General features: G+C 36.8%; 1 long non-coding RNA gene across 1 annotated transcript; it reads left to right on the top strand.

Annotated features, from left to right (window-relative positions):
- Positions 1-1,091: 1,091 nt before the first annotated feature.
- On the top strand, positions 1,092-11,731 carry LOC139138252 (uncharacterized). Its single transcript, XR_011553566.1, has 3 exons — positions 1,092-1,281; positions 7,258-7,379; positions 10,937-11,731. It is a non-coding gene; the product is annotated as an uncharacterized lncRNA (long non-coding RNA).
- The last annotated feature ends 9,510 nt before the right edge of the window (positions 11,732-21,241 follow it).

Raw genomic sequence — 21,241 nt, 5'->3', positions numbered from 1 at the left:
TCGAGCCGCACTGTCATCGCCGTTTGGCCTACATGATTTCTACAGAGTTTTATACGTATGGTTCGATACATCGGGTTCAAATACCATGATAATAAACCACCCCATTCCTCGTCTATCCTCAAAGATCACCCAAATCATGATAAAATGAATAGTTTTGAAGAAATCTGCCGCGTGTTGAGAGAACGTCCATCGTTTTCCGTGTTCGACAAGACGAGCGACGCAACTGTACAAGCCTTACGACTACGAGTATGGCGAGAGTGTCCGGCCTTCGCAACGCCAGACACTCTCACTATACTCGCAGGGCTAGACCGGCACATACACGACATGTCGATCCCCATTGCAGAAATCTTTATATCCACACAGTCCAATATATGGAGCTACGATATTTGTGCAGTAGCCTATACATAGCTCTGGGTGGCAGGGCAGGGCTGTGAGTTACCGGCGTTATACCGCCTGGCCGTATAACGCCGGTGTTATACGGCCTGGCCGTATCCGGCAACTCACAGCCCGGCCTTGCTGCGGTTCCGTAGCCCTACCACTCCCTTTGCTGGTTGTGTTGAGCTACAGTGTACAGAGAAATAGCGGCTGCTTGATCAGTGTTTGTCAAGTCGGGCGCGGGCGCGTTCGCGTTCTACAGGTACTAGTGAAAACGTTGCCTCGAATTTAAACGGAGTGTTTCAACCCGAGTATTTTTGCCTTTGCCACACTCCGTTTAGAGGACAAACCCACGGGATACGTGTGTGGTTCGATACATAGCGGCCGCTGCTAGCTTTGCATGGCAGGGCTGTGTACGTGTTACCGGCGTTATACGAGAGGCCGTGTCACGCCGGTAACACACAGCCCTGCCATGCAGAACTAGGCCGCAGCGTGCTGCGTGGTATGCAATTTTACTATGCATACCCACATCAATTATTGCATGATTCGAGGCACGATTCATTTATGCAAATGAGATTTTGGGTAGCGAAGGGTAGCGAGGTAGCGGACCATAATTTCAAAGTTTCATCTATTTTCATCATACTTAGCAATTGTTTAAAAATATAGTAATTGCTAAATGTCAAACAATTACACCAAACTGGCAACTTGAACGTGTCAATCAAGCGCAACACGGCACGCACTACATTCTGAGCTCGTATGGTTATGTCTGCCATGTGTGAGTAACTAGTGCAAACAACTTCAGCCAGCGGGATCGACTGTACAGCCACGGTCCCGGAGAGACGTGGTACATCTACCGAACATTAACTACGTTCCTGGTTTTCGTTCAAGTTAGAGAAGGATATAGTGGTAAGTGCCCACTGCTTTGTATTCCTATATGACACTATGCGGCTGTTATGAAGCTATAACCTTTCCCCATTTTGTCGCGGGTGACTTGTGAGCTGCAGCGGCTTCTACAAGTCACTCGACCCTTAGCTGCAAAATTAGTAGTAAAAATTTAGTATAAAATAGTAGTAAAAATTAGTATCTAAAGAATTAACAGACATGGAAAAAATAAGGAGATTGAATATATATCTTAATATCCCAATTAAACAATCAGAGTTAATAGTAGCTATTAAATGTCTGAAAAATAAAAAAGCACCAGGTGAGGATTCTATACTAAATGAAATGATTAAAGCTAGTGATGGTCTTTGCATTAGTAGCTTACTGAAGTTGTTTAATCACATTTTAGATACTGGTCATTTTCCAGAAATCTGGAAATCTACATTATTGGTTCCGCTTCACAAATCTGGGGATAAGTTTGACCCAAGTAATTACAGAGCGATAGCTCTTTCTAGTTGTCTATCAAAGTTGTTCACATCAATTTTGAATAAGCGTCTCATCAACTATCTTGAAGATAAAAATCTTTTCTCACCTTGCCAGTTTGGTTTTAGAAAGAACAGACGTACTTTGATTGTGTGTTTCTATTAAAGACTGCAATCAATAAAACATTATACAAAAAAGGGACTAAAAATTCATCAAATCATCTTTATGTGGCATTTGTTGATTTCAAAAAGGCCTTTGATTCTGTTTGGAGAAAGGGTTTATTTTTAAAAATGCAGAGATTAGGAATAACGGGTAATTTCTATAATGTTGTTAAGTCCATGTATGATAATACTCAGTATAAAGTGAAAACGTCAAGCAAAATTTCGGATGGGTTTCTTTCTTCACGGGGGGTGAAACAAGGTTGTAATCTTTCACCTACATTGTTCATATATTTCTTAACGATCTTCCAGATATATTTGGTGACATTCTGACTTTCCTGTTGATATGGGTGATCTTAAATTAAATTGTATTTTATATGCTGACGATTTAGTTTTAATGTCAAAATCTGCAGAAGGTTTACAGAATTGTTTGAATAAGTTACATTCTTTTAGTAAAAGTTGGGGTCTTTCAGTAAACACCAAAAAAACAAAAACAATGGTTTTCAATAAGGCAACCGTTTAATAAAGAAGTCATTTTATTATGAGAAAAATGTAATTGAAGCTGTAAATCAGTATACATATGTAGGTATAGTTTTACACCAAATGGAAAATTCAAGCAAAATCAGTTTACTCTTAAAAATAAAGCAATGAAAGCTTTATTCAGTATCAAAAAGTCAATTTTAAGTGAAAAGATGTTGAGCCCAAAGCTTTGTTTGAAAATTTTTGATACGTTAATTGTCCCAATTTTATCTTATGCTTCAGAAATCTGGGCAACAGAAATTACAAGTACTGATAATTGCCTTGAAGGTCTGTGTATGTCTTATTACAGATTTATCTTGGGAGTGAGTAAACGTACTCCACTTGAAGGGATAAGAGCAGAATTGGGCAGATTTCCATTAAAGATCAATCTTTATATGTCTGTCATTAAATATGTGTAGGTTAAATAGTTTACCAGGAAATCATATTCTGAAACAGGCACTTCAAGAAAACATAGATATAAATTCCCCTTGGGCAAATTTTATTCTTTGTAATTTGGGAAGTTACAATCATATGAATGTCTTCAACTCCTTAAGAGTGACATCATATGCCCAGTTAAACAAGAAATTAAAAAGGAAGATATCAAGCGAGTATTTGAATTCTTGGAGAGAGAATATGTCAAACGATACACGAAAAAATGGAGGTGGTAATAAATTGCGTACATATAGAACTTTCAAGACCGGATTTTATTTTGAAAAATACTTAAATAATTTGTCAAATTTACTCTTCGCAGAGCTTTATCGAAATTTAGATTGAGTGATCATAGTTTAAATATTGAATTGGGTAGGAAAAAGAAAGCCAAAATTACCTTTGAAAGATAGACTTTGTCTCAGATGTGATAGCAACGAAATAGATGATGAGTTTCATTTATTATTCTCATGTAAAAAGTTTATCACTGAACGAGTTATATTGTTACAGGAAAGTGGAATAGATTGCTCCATTTTTTCCGGTGTCACACAAAAAGAAACGGCCCTAAAAGGGTTTGGAGTATAATTTTCTAGATCTTGCTATATTCTTGAAGAACACTGATTTGTGCTGACCCTCCAGTAGCCTTCCCACTGTTAAACAGTTTGCTTATTGTACAACTTGGATACTTTGTTGTACTCTCGAAAGTGTTCAGTTTTGTACTTTGTCCAATTTTGGAATGTACCATACCACACTCTCTGCTAGTGTGAGTTGAGTATAATAAAGATTGATTGATTGATTGATTGATTGAAAATTGTAGCGCTACGGTGAGGCGGTCGGTGATTTTTGGTTTTTGCGACTTCGCTCACCAGTAGCGCTACAAGGCCGATGGCCCTGGGGAGTATCATATAAGCGCGTCGTACTCGACCAGGCGTTTTGATGTGGAATGCAACATATTTACTGCATTTGGTCGTACGATTTATCACTACTGAAGACTAAACAGTATACTGCACCAACTTTGTCATTTATGGGGTTTGGAATTTGTTCAAACACGACGATCGCGTTCTGAAAACATTGAGCGTGGGGCGTCGGTGTTTGTGGGAGCCGCATTACCGGAAGTTGGTAATGACTGCTCCAAGAAATGTTTCGGAACGCGATCGTCGTGTTTGAACAAATTCCAAACCCCATAAATGACAAAGTTAGTGCAGTATACTGTTAGTCTTCAGTAGTGATAAATCGGTACGACCAAATGCAGTAAATATGTTGCATTCCACATCAAAACGCCTGGTCGAGTACGACGCGCTTATATGATACTCCCCAGGGCCATCGGCCTTGTAGCGCTACTGGTGAGCGAAGTCGCAAAAACCAAAAATCACCGACCGCCTCACCGTAGCGCTACAATTTTGCAGCTACCCGACCCTAGGCCCCTGACCGTCTCGACCACTTCGGTATGAATGAAACTTGTATCATTATCATCTCGAAATTATGTCCTCAGAGTTGTCGATGCTAATAGCACTTTGAAAGACTTTAGTTGAATCTTGTAACGTCAGGAACGCACCTGAATGGGCTCGACAGATACATTGCGGTGGGACGCCGGGAACACACAGCACGGTATTCAGGGCACAGTGTGTGGTTAACACAGCGGCCGCCGTTGTGCATACCACGGCGGCCGCTATGTAATTCTGATGCAGGGCCAGGCCGGGCCGAATAAAAAAGAGGTCGGCCAGTTGCGAGTTCGGCCAGTAGGAGTATGGTTATATGATGAGACTACAGTGTTCTTCTATTTTCTAGGTCTCGCTAAAATTATAATGTGAAAGCGATGTCAATGTCATTCAAGAGCGCGATGTTTGCAAACTTCCTTCCCCATGGAGGTTACCTCGCTTCAACGCTAACTACACGATGAAATCGGCTGCGCAGTGTATGTGGTACATCGTGTTTTGCTTTCCATTAAAATCCTTAAAACCTACGATTTACTACCATAAAAACCATAGCATAAAACGTTATTCATCCAACGATCAACGATTAAGTCATTGTTACTGCTTGCTGCGAAAACGAGCCCTGCCAGTCCTTGGCATGTTCTTTTGGAATGACCAAGCTACCCGAGTGGCAAAGGCTACGGATTCGCAGCAATGTTTAACTGCCAATTTGTACCTTTCGATCGTACGCCCTACCCGCGATCTGCTGAAAGGCTGAGGGCCACCAATGTGTTTGTCAGAGTGGAACGTCTTTTCGTTGTTTACTGAATGTTCAACAAAATAACATCATAACATCACTTTTGAATGTGAAGAGAAAATGTACCCAATCATATAAATGTAAGTGGCCGACCTCTCCCACTGGCCGAGTTGGTCGGCGCGGGCACTGGCCGAGCTCGCAACTGGCAGACGGCCGGTCGCAGTCCTAGCCCAGCGTACGACGCTGTTTGTTCCGGCCTTATCGGCCTCCCGGTCCGTATAACTCTGGGGACACACAGCATTGTACACAGGGCTAGGGCCGGGTCTATCAAAGTCACCAAACTCTACGAACAGCTGTCTGCGCGCTGCGCTTGGTCGTAAAAGTGTCTGAGCTCTGCATTTGTGTATCGAAACAGCTAATTGTTTATTCAGAAGCCAATTTTCCCAGGAAAGATGCATGATATATTCAGTAAAACGTCATGAAACAAGAAAGATATGACAAGGTAGAGGTGAACACAATTAGCGACAAGAGAGTGTTGGGGTCGAAACGGACAGGTGTCGAGGTGACTTACTCCGAGCCCGGGATGAGCTCTGCCAGTGTCTCCAAAAATCTCTAATCTTTCAGTGGAAGCGCAAACCGTGCGCGTCTGGGCCATGTCAAACATGTGCTTCCAATGGAAATCTGGAGATATTTTGAGACAGAGCTCACTCTTCTTTTGTTCAGTTGTCCCTTGGTCCTTCGCTATGATCCTTCGTTCAGCCCTTTCCCAGTGAATGTAAGCCTTTACCATTGGCGTCACATTGCCTACATGTGCATTCAAATCCAGCTTAGAATACCTTGGCCAGTCCAAACATTCAATAATTGTTGTATCTTAAGGAATGCTCTTTCCCTATATATTCCTCTTTGTCTACATATATTTGAAGTTTTTCTATGGGCGTGGGTGAAAGAGATTTTATTATATTATATCATCAAGTGAAGTAAGAATACTTAGATTATGTGTTAATATTATAGTGTTCTTGGGAGTTTGAAACTAAGTCTTGGCTTATAAATATAAAGTTCACGAGCATATCCTTTGGGAAAAAATTAATCAGAAAGTCAGCAATGCTGAAGGGGTAAGCCTTATTTATGTTTCACATTCCATAATCATGTACCAAGTTCCATGTCTTATGGTTTATGATTCACTCAGAATTTAATTCAGATGCGTGTCTGACTTTGCTGAGAATAAATCTACATGGAAGCATGAACAATCTTTATTTCCTGGCATGCTGTACTATCAATACATTTTCAAGATTTCAGTGTGTTAACGCTCATGGCATGTTTCAATTCCCAATAACAATCAAAAGCTATGTTTCTTGTACCAACTAAACTAAGGGAGACTTCAGTGATTATGAGCAATGGCTCGGGGTTGATTGGTATGCATGAGATTCAAGGAGACACTCCGATCCTTTTTTTTCTCAAATTCTGCCCTCCCCAAAGCTTGTATTCACAAATCAAATGAAACCGTTCACTTCTTAACATCAAGGTGGCAAATTCTCTGACATATTGGGAATAGCAATTCTGTTTACATAGTAATATAATAAATCTTGCAAATTGCAACATCAATGGTCTCCACGATTGGATTGAAAAATTGTGCTGCCTCATCCATATTTTAGCATAAAAATATTAGCATACTATTTGCATAAAATTTAAGTACCTGTCACAACTTTCCTCAATATGTCACTCTACACAGTAGACATGATGATCACATGATAAATACACTCTCAAAAAGCAATCGAGAATACTACATGGAACTTCACTGTGTATCAAGTGAAGTTACATGTAGCATAAAACCGGTCAGTTTTCTAGAAAAAAATGTCCTTTGAAGTTGAAACACTTCGTAAGAGTATTGACAATGATAAATACTGAAAGGTTTAAAAATACAGAGTTGAAAGAAGAGTCACATCCCAAAGTGGCCTTACATGTCTTATACAGTATTTTGTTACATGTTTTGTAAGTGGGTAATTCCAGCACTCTGCCACATTTAATGGGCCTGTGGAGAACTGTGATTATAAAATACAATTTTATACCTTTTAATGGGGTCCAGTAGCTAAATTAGTGACAGAAGTTGCAGTTTAGGGCTTCATCAACTTGATTTATTTTGAATCATGGGGGGGAAAGTGCCAAGGTGTAGAAGTGGTGATAAAGACTTAGAGTCACAAGCTTTCATTTTGAACTCACTTCGGTGTGCATGTGATTTGTTCTTTTAAAGCTATAAGAGTTGGGTGAAGATGTTGTCATGGATACCTGTCCTAGGACACTACCATTGATCCCAGTCCTGAGGTCGCTGTCATGAATTTCTGTCCCAAGGATGTTGATCATAAAAGTGATATTGTAAGTTCTGAATAATTTTCCTAATGCAGTATAAATATATGCCAGATAGACTCAGATAGTATCATGCACCTAGAAGTCATGTTATCATGGTACAAATACTGGGCAACAGTATGTGTGTACATATAGGAATAAATATGACCATTTTATGCATTTGTTGTTGTTACTTCCTTGTTTTGTCGTAGTTGAGCAAAGGCACTTCTGCAGTTGTGGACTCAAATAACCAGAGGCTCATTTGCATATCTATCAATCCGATCACTTCAAAGAATGATAAACAAGATGTCATCAACATCAAACACTTACATGATGAACTACATGTATACTATACATAAATTTCATTCCAAAGTATCACTTTGTTTGCTTTTCAATCTTTTAGGCCAAAAATGAAGTTGGTTTCTCATCATCAATTTATTAATATAGACCAACTGCATCAACCCCCCTCCTAAAATATCAGGGGCTACGTGCCATATACATGTACCTGAAACTATCAATTGCCAAGAAAAATTGCAAACATGATAGCGTGTGCATGTTTGGTAAATAAACTTTTTCCCGGTGCCTGGGATTCATCAACTGTCTCAGAATGCTGCACATGCTCTTGTTCTTGCATCTTGCAAATTTCTTGAGGGCATGGTGCTCACAGAACATGAAATTGATAGACTGGAAGATCAGGCTTCATTAAAGTCTAGAGTGTTTTAACTGAAGGATATTGGCATTGTAAGTAGATCAAGTCTCCCGTTCAGTCATTTGAAAATATGAGAATGAAAGTTACTGTGTTTTTAAAAGCTTCTCATTTTTAGCCTTCTTTTCCTCTATCATGATTTGGGAATATTCTCCTTGTTAATTGTTTTTTTACCTAAAAGGTAGTAAAACTTGTGAAGCAAAACATGTCCCATACATTGCATTTTAACATAGACTTGAAGATTTGAAGGTCCCTGAAGACAGAGATACTGTACACATGATTTTTCAGACTAAAGCTGTTACAACATATAAAGCCAAGTGGTTGAAAATACATATAGTTGCTCAATAATGCTTTTACTGACTCTGCAGGTGGGAAAGTGATACTGTCTGGCAGGTGTTCCCAAGTCATGATTGAGTAGTGCTCATAAGTTATCTCTTCTTCTGCAATGTAAAATACAGACACTCTGCATTTCTAAGATGGATATTGAGTTACATGACTGCAGGTAAAAAATTTAGTTTGCTAAATGATTTATACATGGTGTATGCTATTTTTTGCTTTGCTTCAAGGGAAAAGATGCAAAGGAAAAGAAAGCACCATGTTCTTCTGAAAATGGGAAGAGAAGCCATATAAAACTGGTCAGTGAATTGTTAATGATATACTGACGCCTTGCCAGTGTACTGAGTGGTTGTAAGGACAACACAGTACATGTACATGTGTTTGCCTGTTAAGTTGTGAGTTACCTGAAATTAAATAATTTCCTTTAATTCTTAAGTTAAGGGGAAATTATTTTGGCAACTTGCAGTCATTAGGGCCTACAGCCAGTCAGTATGTTTCTAGATATAGACCTCATTTATGCACACTAGAGGGACACAGTACAATAAATTACCCACAATACTCTTTGATTTGTATCCTTGAAGGTAACTTTTCTAAAAACTTTTTCAGTTCTGCATGTAAGTACTAGTGTGCAGCATCAGAATAATTTTTAAATAATATCTAGTAAAAGTATGTTTAGATATTTCAGTGAAATTTTGAAAATAACCACTAAACAACCATAAATGTCACATTCTGCGGGTACTACAAATGCCATACTTTTTAGGTAGCAAGTTATGACAAACTGAAGGAGTCATTCTCTCAGAAATCTTAGCATGCAAACTTCTTTTGTCATTTTCATTGCAAAAAATCAATATCCTTTTGTTTCATAAAACAGGTGCAACTAGTCTCCCTACTTTCCATCACATTATTCTGTATGGCTGAGGACAATCTCTGGCAAATTTCACAAAAATGCTATCTCCTCTCTCAATTATGCATAATTTTCCAAATTATTTAAAATGAGAATTGAGAAGAATGGTGTGCATAAAAGTACGTTTCAAAATTTTGATAGATAGTCTGTGAATTTGTCTACACATGGGAGACATAGTAGACTTCACTCAAGTATCTCCGAGGATACAAATCACAATGAATTATGGGAAATCTACAGTTCTGTGAGGGATGAATGATCATCGATAGGGTTTCTTTGTTCCTCTCACTCATGGCAGCTTGGATGTGGCACTGACGTTGAAGTAATGATGATATTAAACTCTGGAATTTTATTCTCCTTCCAAGTTTTCTGCAGTAATACCTCTTCTTGACCTTTATCCTGTCCTTTCTTCCCTTTTTAAGTGAGGTATAAACTGCTTTTGTGAAAAGATCTCCACCATCTCTGAGTCTGATCCTGTCACATCCGAGTTCCATTAGATATGTGTATAAATACATGTAGGTTGCATATATTCATATTATCAAAACCAGATTCTGTGGTATCCAGGGAAATTCAGTGAAACCATTTTTATATTGACCATTTTTCAAAACAAACTATACAATCCTAGTTGACTGCAACCTATCTATTCAGAACAACTCTCAGACACTGTGTTTGATGTTCCCTCAGAACAGTAGCTGTAAGTTTTGATGATTTATTATTAATTTTGTTCTCAATTGTACCAACTGTACTGTCTTCTTCTGTTGCGAAAAGCACGTTGCATGTCCAGTGTTCAACTTGTGAAGACAGCATACATCATATTTTAAATTGTGATTGTTAGCAAATTAATTTTAGTCCACACCAAAATTCACAGTGCACTTTGATGAGGTGAAAACTTGACATTTCAAGGGAGGAGAAAAGATAGTTAAGTTGGTACAAAAACAAAATATTTTTTTTTAATCAGAAAAGTAACAGGTGTATTGTACTGTTTTAAACTTAAATCAGACTGTCTAATGATGTGTGTTTTTGTGATGTCTATACAAATGTGTAGTTTATGTATTACAGCTAATCAAACCAGTCTCAAAGTGGCCTTTCAGTAGGATGTAGTGGATGCTAAATGTAGCTTTTATCTATACTGTATTGCATTATTCAAGTTAAATTCCATAGAAACTATGTCAGTTAAGCAAGTGATCTCCCTCCATTCAACCCCAGTGCTTCAAAATCTGAGACAGTACCGCAGACTGCTTCGCTTTAACAAGGTATATCTGTGTGATTGTTTGCTTTGAATGGGATCTTTAAAACTGGTTCCTTTGTAAGAGTCATGCCATGGATTTTACTTGGGAGGGCTTAGGAAGGAATTATCATGGGTTAGATAGAATATTAGACAATGTGAGGGGCTAATACTCAAGTGTAGGCTATCATTGAACAACACTAATTTTGATGCATGGTAGTATCTTGAATCCATATAATCATCTTTCTACCAGGCTCCATAGACAAACCATAGAAATAAATACCACCTGGGAGAAAGAGGATGAAACAAACTGACATCCTGAGCATGTAATAAAGAGTTTAAAACAATGATCAAAGTTCAGTGTCCTCATGTCTCTAATTTTTAAATTGTTCAATTTCTCATTTCTTACCTTTCCATAGGAAGGAAGCATGCTACATTCATGGATGAAAAGTACCACTGACTGAGGCTGCGGAAGAAGCCATTGACAGGCATTTTTGTCACAGTAACAAAGTCTGAAGCTGAAAATTACCTAGTACAGGGAAAAGTTTGTACAACAGGGACTGGAAATAACTGAAATGGCATGTTAAAAGCTGAACCATAGCATTAGGAAAGCAAACATTTACAGGAGACTACAATTTCACATAGACTACTCCCAGGCAATGCAAATGCAGGATCATATTAATTATCACACTGGTATGATTAGTCCAACCCCATGTGGACTGCATCTTCATATAAATGATACATACATGTACAAAGGAGTAAAATTGATATGATGATGTAATTCTCACAAACTTAAATAGCTTTTTAATCCCTAGACACAAGGACAATGTATTTGAGCATACATATATGCAATGTTACTTTCTTTCTGATATTATCAAAATTTGCCAGCCATTATTATTTTATGTCTGGAAATATTACTTTGGCAGGTGTGAACTGAGGAAAGTGCACCATGACCCACGTATGTCCAGTAATTTTCTTCAAATGTGATAAGATCTGAAATGTCAATGTGATGGCCTGCTATCAGTTTCACTTTTTATCATGCAAAGGGCAATACAGAAAAACAGCAACTTTGTTGGTGATTTTGAGTCTTCTCACTGAATTGCAAGCACAAACATTGTGAATTTCAAATAAGATTTCATTCAAACATATTTCTTTTTATCACATGCAAGAGGTCTCTATATATTTCAATTAAAGCACCTATTTACCAATTTGAACTGTATCATCTTTTGTGAGTTCTTTTCAGGGGGTGTCATAATGTTAGTTGCATTATGGGTGAACAAGTTCAACATCACCTTAGAGTTCGACGATGTTGAGTATTGTGACTTTTGATGGAAAAATGCCTTTACAGATATTTTCTTTGCATGTGTGTTTCATCTTTCATGTAGTGAGAACCGAGAATCAGTGCTATACAATATCTTCCTTTCACACTAATTTTGCTCCTGAAGCACAACACTTCTTACAGACTGCTTCATAAGTGAGATTTTAGCCTGCTGTCAATGACACAGAGCTTTATTCAGATAAGTGGATTGTCCTCAGTCCTCCATCCTCTGTGTTCCATCAACATTCATCTTCTTTTCAGGAACTGCTAGTTCAGTTGCAGGTTCTTAAGGATAACTGAAGTTCAAATTTTGCATATTTGTATTTTCCAGCAATTCGTTGGTTTTTTGTCAAAAAATCTTCGCCTCTGAAATCATTTGTTCTATTGGTCTGAAATTTGGTATGTGGTTTGCTAGAGGTAACAAGTTTGTTCGAACAATTGTGGAATTTGTAAGTCTGGGACATTCCCATTTTTGGTCAAAAAATCTCTAAAAAGAGTTTGTTGCACAAGTTTGAAATTTGATGTGCAGGTTGCTAGGGGTGACATGTCAGGTTTGTCAAATTGCAGTGATTTTGCATATTTTATTTTGGGTCGGTTTTTCCTGTTTTGGTCAAAAAATCTTCGTGACTACCAACTTTGAGCCAAAGGGATTTTTTGAGTGACAAAATATTAGAAACCTGTTTCAAGCCAAATGATATTCGAGAGTATGCAGCTCCAAGATTTCATTTTTTCTGGAAATTTTGTTCTGTTTATCACCTACTCTGTTGGCTAAAGTATGTCAAAATGTTTGTATTTATCTGTTAAACACAGCCTTATGTATATTGTCAACATTGTTACTGTGAAAAAGTGAATTTCAGTTCAGGATATCAAGACTGTTTAGAAAGCTGAAAGCACTTCAGCATAATTAGTGGCAAGCAGGTGCAGTTGACTCTCACCACACTATAAATATCAAAATTATCATGAGTGAGCTATTATACCTCTACTAATCTTCCTGTAAATCTTCTTATGTCCGTCACATTCTTATTTCAATAATGAAATACTTTTCATTGAAATTATACCCTGTAGGTGCAAATTAATGTTTTTATTTTGTTGTTTAAAAATAATTTGCTTGATTGTTTGCTAATGAGAGACAGATGTCTACAAATACACCATATATACGGCTTAGTTATCTATGTGAGTTAAGCAAACTATGTTGACATCACTGACAAACATCTAGACTCCTGTCGTTATTAGTCCCCACGGACACCGTCCGGGGGGACTTATAGGTTTGGTCATGTCCGTGCGTCCGTCCGTCCGTCCGTCCGTCCGTTCACGCAGATATCTCAGAGACGCCTGGAGCGATTTCGTTCAAACTTGGTACAAGGATAGTACCATACCTCATACAGATGCACGTCGATTTGTTTCACAATGCGATCAAATTTGGCCGTGGTAGAGGACTTTTAGTTTTCACCTCCATAGACTCCCATGTATAAGGCAGACCATAGACTCCCATGTATAAGGCAGACCATAGACTCCCATGTATAAGGCAGACCATAGACTCCCATGTATAAGGCAGTCCATAAACTCCCATGTATAAGGCAGTCCATAGACTCCCATGTATAAGGAAGTCCATAGACTCCCATGTATAAGGCAGTCCATAGACTCCCATGTATAAGGCAGTACATAGACTCCCATGTATAAGGCCAAGAAAAATAAAAATTAGTTTCTCATCGTATTCATATTGCAAAAAGGATGCAGTGACACAGTTTTTAGTCCCCACAGATAAAGTCCAGGGGGCTCATAGATTGGGTCATGTCAGTCCGTGAGTCCATCCACGTGAGTCCATCCGTTCACGCAGATATCTCAGACACTTTGAAAAAATGTCATGTGACCTCGGTGACCTTTGACCTCGAATATACATATTTGTCCATAACTCAGTAACCACAAGTGCTACACTCTTCATATTTGGTATGATGGGACACCTTATGACGCCACATATTTTACCTCATTAATTATGCGCATATCTAATTTTGAGCGACCCAATAGAGCTAGAGGTCTGATTTTTGGTATATAGGGATAACTTAGCAATACAATTATTTTGAAAAAATTTAATGTGACCTCAATGACCTTTGACCTCAAATATACATATTTGTCCAAAACTCAGTAACCACAAGTGCTACACCCTTCATATTTGGTATGATGGGACACTTATGATGCCACATATTGTACCTCATTAATTATGCACATATCTAATTTTGAGTGAGCGAATAGAGCTAGAGGTCTGATTTTTGGTATATAGGGATAACTTAGCAATACAATTTTTTGACAAAATGTCACGTGACCTCAATGACCTTTGACCTCAAATATACATATTTGTCCATAACTCAGTAACCACAAGTGCTACACCCTTCATATATGGCATGATGAGACACCTTATGACGCCACATATTGTACCTCATTAATTATGTGGATATCTAATTTTGAGCAAGCCAATAGAGGTAAATGTATGATTTTTAGTATATAGGGATAGACTATAGGATAGAAATTTTTTGACAAAATGTCATGTGACCTCGATAACCTTTACCTAAAATACACGATTATGTCAATAAATAAGTAACCACAAGTGCTATGTCCTTTATATTTAGTAGGATGGGAGACCTTATGACAACACATGCTTTACCTCGTTAATTATGCCCATATATAATTGTGGGCAAGCCAATAGAGCTAGAGGTCTGAATTTTGGCATATATGGATTAATTAGCAATACAATGTTTTTTTTCAAAATGTCACGTGACCTTGATGACCTATGACCTTGAATATGCATATATAAGCATAACTCAGTAACCACAAGTTCTTTACGCTTCAATTTTGATAGGATAATAGACCTTAAGATGTCACATCTTGTACCTCATTTATTATGCACATATGTATTTCTTGGCTGGCCAATACAGCTAGAGGTTGATCTTTTGTCCCGATTTAGAACCATAACTTAGACATGCCTCTTGTTTCAAATTGGGAACAATGACATAGACCTATGTGTCCATAGATCTGAACATATACACTCCAGTGATACTTCTTAATGACCTCATTTCCCTGCCCCCTCAAGACTAATACTCCTATTACAAGTAGGGACTATGTCATTGTCAATGACTTGTTACAAGTAAATCAGTTGCATAGAAAGATGGTATTTGCACATTTTCCATTGCAGTGTATGGCTGCGTTCACAAAAATGAGGGGGAGTCGAAAACTTTTAGGGTAGTAGAGGGGGGACTTGAAAATTTTGCTCCGCCTGAAGGGGGATATAAAAATATTTTGCTTCCCTTTTTACAATTCCAAGGTTTGGTGGGTAATTCAATGAAAATTGAATAACATTTTAATGTCATCCAATTGTTCTAATGTTAGCAATAATTAAACAAGATCTAGAAGCATTTTGTCGCATTTCACTATTTTTGTCTTGAAAAGATGTACACTGTACATGTATGTATTTTCATAAAAAACAAGTAGGCCCATTAGTATCGGAGCACTGCTGCATCTGTTTGCACCTGTTGATAATTTTTTCAATATTTCTATGCAATATATCAAATACAGTTCTTGCTGTCTCCCTACAGCATGCTGAAACACACAATATTCAGTTTGTCATCAAAAGCCTGCATATGTGAATATTTGGTGGTAATTGAATTATAGACTCCAGAGTAAAGTCATTTGTCTGTGATACAAATGCAGGATACATATTCACAGACTGTGTTCGCAAGCTGAATACTTGACAGTTCGAATTGCAATATGCTGTAGGAAAGAGAGCAAGAATGCAGTTGTATAAACTGAACAAAATTATTGTCAGAATTATCAAAGTTAATACTGCTCCTGCCCTGCTGCTGCTGCCTATGGACAGTGTGACTGTCACTGCATACCAGCAGTGACAGAGATAGCTCTGACTATGAAATAGCTGAAGGAGAGTTTGGGTCATGTGACGCTCATGGCAGGGTTGAACATACTTGTACATAAGATCAGGCCAGAAAGCAGCACATGGAAGAGTAGGAGACTTGAAAGTTATCAGGGAGTTTTGAGTTCTGGCATATGAGAATAATCAAAGAAAAAAGATGGGGGTTATCATGCTAAATTTTCTAAATTTTCACATTCTCATAGTAAAATAATAAACACAAATTAAAGTAAAACTTTGTTCAGTAAAGACTAATTTATATGAAAAATGTGACTAATTGGTTTGATTTTACCAAATTTACCATTGTTACACCAAACATGTCAGAGATTTAAACGTTTATTTGATAGAATATTTTTACCTTACAGTATTGTCAATTCGTAAAACCTTTAAGCATATAATGTATGCAGAAATTCACAATTTGCATACTCTCATGATCGTCATTTTGTGTGTTCTTCAGCAGGTGCCATTGGCATGGCCAGAGTTGGATTTAGCTAAAGTTGACTTGGACTGATACATCAAAAAAGTCCACTGATGTGGTTAAATATTAGAGAACTTGCCTTAGGAATATGGCTCTACAAATGCTAATAACAAGCAGTGTTGTACATCTTTGAGCAGAACTGCCAAATACATGTTTTTTTTTTCTTTGAGTGCATACCTAATAAATATGTGGCTCTACGAAATTTTTTTTTTTGGGGGGGGATCAGATAAAATAAAATTTCAATCGCGATTCCTCCAGCCCCCACTAACCGTTGTATGTGAACCTAGCCTAAGGATAGTCAAATTTAAATGCATCATTTTAGCTCATGTGTTAATACATGAGCTTATGTCGCAGCGATGTCTGTGTGTCTATTTATCCATCTGTTGGCCGTATATCTCAAAAACAGCTCATTAGATTAGAATCAAATCTGGTACATAAATTTAGTTAGCAAATGGCAAGACTGATTAGTTTTTGGTGGGTGTGGCTTGCATACTTTTTGCTAATTTGCATAATTAATGATTAAAATAACTGATTTACATTGAGAATGACTACACAATTTGATTAGATTTGTTACAAATGTTGATCACACAAGGACATATCAGCTGTGAAGGATAGTAAGGGATTACATGAAAGATTATAGCCAATTTGCATATTTAATGAATTGTCCTAATTAGGTATATATAGTTATATGAATTGACTCTACAAAAGTTAACAAAACTTGCAATGTATATAGAAGATACTATATAACATATTGAAAGTTATCAAGCATTTTTACTCATGGCAATTCCTAATTGCATGTTTAATCAACTTTTTAGCTCCGCTGTCAGTCAAGCGGAGCTTGTCAAATAGGTTGATTTTCCGTCATTGTCCGTCGTCGTACGTCAACAATTGCCTCCTCCTCTGAAACCACGAGTCCAATTGCTTTGAAATTTTATATGCAGTTTATTTGGGGTGACCTCACTTAAGTTTCTTCAAATCGTGGTGAAATTTTCATATTTGTATTTTTGGGGCATTTTTTTGTGTTTTTGGTAAAAAAATCTTCTTCTCTGGAACCACCTTCCGATTGCTTTGAAATTGATATACAGTTTACTTAGGGTGACTTCAGTCAGATTTCTTCGAATCGTGGTGAAATATGCATATTTGTATTTTTAAGGCAATTTTTGTCATTTTTGTAAAAAAATCTTTAAGAATCTCCTTCTACAAAACTACCAATCAGATAGCTTTGATGTTTGGTACATATATCCCTTGAGATGATCTATTTCAGATTTTTTCAAATTGTGCAGAAATATGCAAATTTGCATTTTTAAGGCAATTTTTGCCATTTTGGTCAAAAAATGTATTTCTCAAAAGTAATGGTCTGATAGTTTGAAATTTGGTATACAGGTTTCTATAGATGAACTAAGTAATACGTATTGAATTTCTGATGAAATCTGTAATTTGTAGTTTTGGGGCAATTTTTGCCATTTTTGGTCAAAAAATGTGTATTTCCAAAACTACTCATCTGATAGCTGTGAAATTTGGTATACAGGTCGCTATAGATGAACTCAATGATATTTGTTGAAATTATGATGAAATCTGCAATCTTTCTTTTTGGGGGCGATTGTTGGTCAGAAAATTTTATTTTCAAAAAACTACTCATATCAGATAGCTTTGGTTGGCATGTTCCTAGGGATGATCTGATGTGATATATTCAAAGTATGATAAAATTTTCAATTGTGTATTTTAGCAGCTATGGCCACTGAAATGAGCTATCAAAGATTTCCACCTTCTTCATCAACATGTGTCAAAAATAGTTATTCTTTACATAAATACAGCGGAGCTATATCGGCCGCTAGGTCGCTTGTCTAATTAGGGATATATATCTTGATTGACTTGACCAAAGTTGATGAAACTTACTAAATACGCTGAAAATACTATGATTCAACAATATTCAAAGTCATTAAGCATTTTTACTTCAGGCAATACCTAATTTGCATGTTTAATGAACTTTCCAAATTAGGGATATTTATCTGAATTGACCCCGAAGTTTACAAAACTTGCTATCTACATTAAAGATACTGTGATACAACATTATTGCAAGTTGTTAAACATTTTAAATCAGCCAATTCCTAATTTGTATCTTTAATGAACTTTCCTAATTAAGGATCTATATCTTTATTGACTCAACCAAAGTTGATGAAACTTGCTATGTATATTGAAGATACTATGATAAAATAATATTAAAAGTCATTTAGCAATTTTACTTCAACCAATTCCTAATTTGCACACTTAATGAACTTTCCTAATTATGGATAGTTACCAGGATTACTTGATCAAAGTAGGTGAAACATGCTATGTACATTGATAATACCCGGTTAAAACAATATTGAAAGTCATTTCGCATTTTTATATCATCTAATTTGCATATCTAATGAGCATTCACAGTTTGGCATACGGAACATAAAGGACTTGACCAAAGGCAATTACACTTGCCATATAAAGTGATGATACAATGAGAGAAGTCCAAGACAGTATATTTCAGCTAATTATACATTTGTATACTTAATGACCTTTAGAATTAATATGTGGTGAATATTATTCATGATGTTGATCATGAAAAACTTTCAATGAAGTTGCAAACATGTGGCAAAAGATTAAATTTACGCAAAACTGCAATATGTAATGAAACATGTGACACTGCATAAAAACGCTATAATACTTACTGCATTAGCATGGATTATTGCCTGAATTTTAGCTGAATAGTGCATATACAGATGAATACAGTCAAGAATCCATTTTTGTATTCAGCAAGCCTGTATTCATGTTGATTCATGTGAATTCACGTGTATTATACTATAATACAGGCAACTTATTAATGTGAATTTATCTGAATTATTGAGTTTTCATGCAGTGTGATCAGTTCATATATGGTCTGCTGTGACATAAAGATGCATTAACACTTGTCTCATGTCGAGCGGTGCTTGTTGATTATTTGGTCATTTGAATATCCATTCTTTGGGCTATATGTCCAGAATTGTTTCACCTTTTTTTATCAGTCTATCATCCAACGGGCGTTAGCCCAATTACAGGATGAGCACAACACTGTGTTATAGACTTGAACTCACCGTTCTCCAACAGTGAGTCATTTACTCTGGACCTACCCGCTCTTGAACCGGGTCTCGAACTCACCATCCTCAGATAGTGAGTTCATTACCCTATCCACATTGTCAAAAGTGTCTCCAACATCGAGGTAACCTTGCATTTCACATGTACTCTCATCATACTGTAGTAAATAGTACTATACGTACAGTTTTGAGTGCTGAGCTTGCTATGTAACTGTCCATTTGTATCTTTAATGGATTATCATTTTTTCCGCCAAAATCAATAATTACTCAAATTAAAATATTCACGTATACTAATAGTATTAAAGTACTAAGTATGGTTTGTGGAGCACAATATGCCATATTCAGGATTTGCTCAAGAAGATGTCATGTGCATGACTTTTCAGATCACAGTCATACCTTTCAAGATGTGCACCACACCATATCTTTCAAATGCATGCCCATTGAACATAGTGACCACATAAGTCTACTTTGATTCATCAATTGAGTTTCTGTTTTTCCTCATTCAGCAAATCGTGTGAACAGCATGGTTAATTCTGTTACTTTTGGATTTTTTTCAAGTAAAGCAAATGTATTTAACAACTTGTTCATCTGTACGTGTAATTTCTTAAATAAAAAACCCTGATATCATGAACTTTGGACTATTTTTAGCATTTTATTCCTTGTAACAAATACAGTCACTGTGTCTTTTTCAATTCCCTCAAGATAATGAAATCCGGAGAATTTGTCTTCACGACACAGTGTGTACAATCAGCACTGGTATCACTACAAATTGAATTGAAATGTGGACTTGAATTGACAACAATAAAAAAAGGTTATTGCGAAAATGGTCGCTGTGTTGGGATACTAAAGAATAGGTTTTTCATAGTGCAGTAGGAAATAGAAATCCAAACTTGAAACACTGAACAAAATTACTGAAAATCATGGCCAACAATCACAATTAATACTGAATTCACTTTAGAGGGGATGGTTGAATTTAGCACTGGTTCTTATTGTGCAAGCAATCGATGCTGCACTCAACAATTGAAAAGTACTCAACATGATACTTTGTGAACGTAGGAAATTTCGCCTGAAATATCAGCTGTGCTTGCCCTTTATTTGTCAGCACAAGAGCGAGCTGAGTAAGAAGAGCAAGTTTGAAAAAATTCTACTTGTATGACTTATCTCAGAGTATGCTTTCTTCAATCAATTGCAAAGTGTAAATCCTCTTGAAGTATCTCTTTTTTCCTTTAGTCCTTAGTTAAATACAACTTTTCTTGCAAGGTCTTACTTTGAACTATATTACTGTATGTATGTATGTATGTATGTATGTATGTATGTATGTATGTATGTATGTATGTATGTATGTATGTATGTATGTATGTATGTATGTATGTATGTATGTATGTATGTATGTATGTATGTATGTATTATAGTATGTGCGGATGTGTGTGCATCTACATCAAAAACTCCAAAACCACAGCACCTACCATCTTATTACTTGGTGTACAGGTGCACGCGAGGGTGGAGATGTGAATTTGTTGACATGAACATGTCAGTATCAAATATATGCAAATGACGTAGAAAAAGGGAATCCTGTAGTAGTATTCTACCTACCTCATCGTACTTTCACTGGGTAAAATATACTCGATATACGTTCTTGTATATATACATATATGAAAGTATACGGAACACCACATTAGACTTTAACGACTCATTAGCTGTAACTTTGGTCATTTTTTAAATTTGTTTGTTCTGTGTATCATCTGCAGTTTCTGGTTTAAATCCCTAAACCATGGGGAAATTCCTAATATTTAGCTCATAAATATACCCTATATGAGTATAACCGATATCTGCATTGTTATTGTTTAAATTGTGTATTCAGCTAGATCCGGATTACAATTCATTTATCAACAATAGCAATGGTCATTT

The sequence above is a fragment of the Ptychodera flava genome, chromosome 8 (genome assembly GCF_041260155.1).
Source record: "Ptychodera flava strain L36383 chromosome 8, AS_Pfla_20210202, whole genome shotgun sequence".
NCBI lineage: Eukaryota > Metazoa > Hemichordata > Enteropneusta > Ptychoderidae > Ptychodera > Ptychodera flava.
This window is presented reverse-complemented; position numbering and strand designations above follow the sequence as displayed.